Source organism: Dipodomys merriami, unplaced genomic scaffold (genome assembly GCF_024711535.1).
Source record: "Dipodomys merriami isolate MVZ:Mamm:240054 unplaced genomic scaffold, mDipMer1.0.p SCAF_618, whole genome shotgun sequence".
Classification (NCBI taxonomy): domain Eukaryota; kingdom Metazoa; phylum Chordata; class Mammalia; order Rodentia; family Heteromyidae; genus Dipodomys; species Dipodomys merriami.
The window spans coordinates 586475-589138 of NW_027206200.1; the positions used below are offsets into that span (position 1 = coordinate 586475).

Here is a 2664-nt window from a genome sequence, read left to right on the forward strand (position 1 = left end):
TATTTTTATTTGAAATATGTCTAGTATAACTGTGTGTCTGAATTTTTAATTTTATGTAATTTTGCTTACTGTAGGTATTGTCACTTACAGCTTTGTGGCTGGCTACTCAGCTGAGGAGAACAAGTTTGGCCTCTGATGAAGTCTTAGAGCACCTCCAGTGTAATCCAGGAATACAAGCCACGTAAGTCACTCAGCTTTTTGGTAGTCACAGTAAGAAACAGTAAAATAAGAAAATAAATAAAAATTACAATTAAAAACACCAAAGGAGCTTTAATCAAAATCAGCAAAATTTATCTAGTATTTAAAGCTTAATCCTCAGATTTCAGCATTCTGAGTAGCTAGTATTACAAATGTGAACTACTCTCATGTGTTTGTTAGTTTTTAAAATACCAAGTCAGCATTGTTACTTACCTGGCAGGGGAGATACCATGATCATGAAGATGGTTTTCCCAGGAAAAGATTAATCTATTACATTCCAGATGTGCTAACTGCTGTGATTTCCTCAAATGTGAGAAATTCGACTGCATAATTTGTGGTAGTGGAGGACTGTGTTAGTGCTCTACCCTGGATAACTAACTAGATAGATAGATAGATAGATAGATAGATAGATAGATAGATAGATAGATAGATAGATAGATAGATAGATAGCATTGTATTTTATATTGGCCTCATCTCCTGTCCTGCACTCAGCAGTCACTTGGTCCTAAGGACGATTGTAAAGGATGAGGTACTTCTAGGCCTACTTTGTAGTTGCTAAGGAACTACAAGGAGTAGATAAATCAGCTAGAACTCATCATGAGAAAATAAATGAGGAAGTTGGGTGCAGGTGGCTTACACATGTAATGCAAACTACTCAAGAGGCTGAGATCTGAGGATTCCAGTTCAAAGCCAGCCCAGGTAGGAAAGGTCATGAGATTCTTATCCTCAATTAACCACCAGAAAACCAGAAGTGGGCTCTGGCTCAAGTGGCAGAGCACTTCATTTGTCCTGACGAGGTCAGGGACAGCACCTAGAGTTCAAGTCCCATGACTTACAAAAAATAAAAAGAAAGAAAACAAATGGGTGACCAGACACAATGGCTCATACCTGCAATTCTAGCTAGTCAGAAGGCTGAGATCTGAGGATCAAGGTTCAACACTAGCCTGGGCAGGAAAATCTATGAGATTCTTATTTCCAATTAACTACTGAAAACCATAAGTGACAATGTAACTCAAAGCCGTAGAGCACTAGCCTTGAGCAGAAAAGATCAGGGACAGGATCCAGGACCTGAGTTCAAGCCCCACAATCGACAAAAAAAAAAAAAAAAAAAAAAAAAAAAAGAAGAAGAAGAAAGAAGAAAAAGTAATGAGAGGACACCTTAATGAAATAGCTAGGCAAGGACAATATAGAGAATAACTCCTCCCTTCCTTCTTTTCTTCCTTCTATTCCTTCACATCCTTTCCCCTTCTATCCTAGAATTTATACTCAGAGTCCCATGATTTTAGGTAGGTACTCTACATGATGAGCCATACACCTGCTTTTTTTTTTTTTTGCTTTAGTCATTTTTTTTTCATTTTTTTTGGGGGGTGGGTGTGGGGAGGTCCAGTCATGGGGCCTGAACTCTGGGCCTGGGCGCCGTCCCTCCGTTCTTCAGCTCAAGGCTAGCACTCTACCACTTGAGCCTCAGCGCCACTTCCGGCTCTTCTCTTTTTGCTTATGTGGTGCTGAGGAATCGATCCCAGGGACTCAGGCATACAAGGCAAGCGTTCTACCACTGAGCCACCTTCCCAGCCCTCATTTTTCTTCTGTTGGTTATGTGACTTGAATTCTGTGCCTGGGTGTTGTCCCTGAGCTCTTCAGCTCAAGTCGAGGGCTCTACTGTTTGAGCCACAGTACCACATCTCATTTTCTAGTGGTTTATTGGAGATAAGAGTCTCATTGTGCTGTCTGGGCTGGCTTTGATCTGTGATCTTCAGATCTCAACTCCTGCATAGCTAAGATTACAGGCATGAGCCACCTGCGCCCGGCTCACTTTAGTCATTTTTGCGTTAGGGTTTTAAATCTATGACCAGGTCGGCATGGACCACACTCCTCCTTTTTACCATTTCTGAGTAGATGAAATAAGAAATACAAGGCATTGGGTTCAAATATTGATTGAGATCCAATATTTTGAATGTTTCCAGGGCTAACATCAAATCATAATCCTCTCTGTATCAGCCAAGACACAGCAGATAGCATTACAAGTGTGAGCTCCCAAACCTGGCTCAAATTTCTGATGACTAAAACATCTGAACAAAGTTTTTTTTTTTTTTATTGTGAAAATACTGTACAGAGGGGTTACAATTACATGGGCAAGATAGTGAGGCCATTTCTTATCGAGCATTGTAGCCTCCTACTTTGTTTACCCTTCCCATCACTTCCCATCCTCCCTCCCTCCCTCATACAATCCTCCCCCCACCCCCAAGTTGTAAAGTTTGTTTTTGACATGACAACTTGTACTTCTCATTGTTGCAACAGGTCCACCTGTATCCTTATTTAAACGACTTTATTTTTCCCCTTCCCCTCCACAAATTATACCGACATCAAATACAATGAAAGCATGGGTTATACGATGGGGGAGGGACATACAAAGCAACAAAGAAATAATCTAATAATTGCGTTAGAAACAAATGCATGAAAGAAAAA

General features: G+C 40.5%; 1 non-coding gene across 1 annotated transcript; it reads left to right on the plus strand.

Moving 5' to 3' along the window:
* Positions 1 to 403: 403 nt before the first annotated feature.
* LOC138814871 (U1 spliceosomal RNA) lies at positions 404 to 567 on the plus strand. The gene has a single exon (XR_011368112.1). It is a non-coding gene; the product is annotated as a U1 spliceosomal RNA (small nuclear RNA).
* The last annotated feature ends 2097 nt before the right edge of the window (positions 568 to 2664 follow it).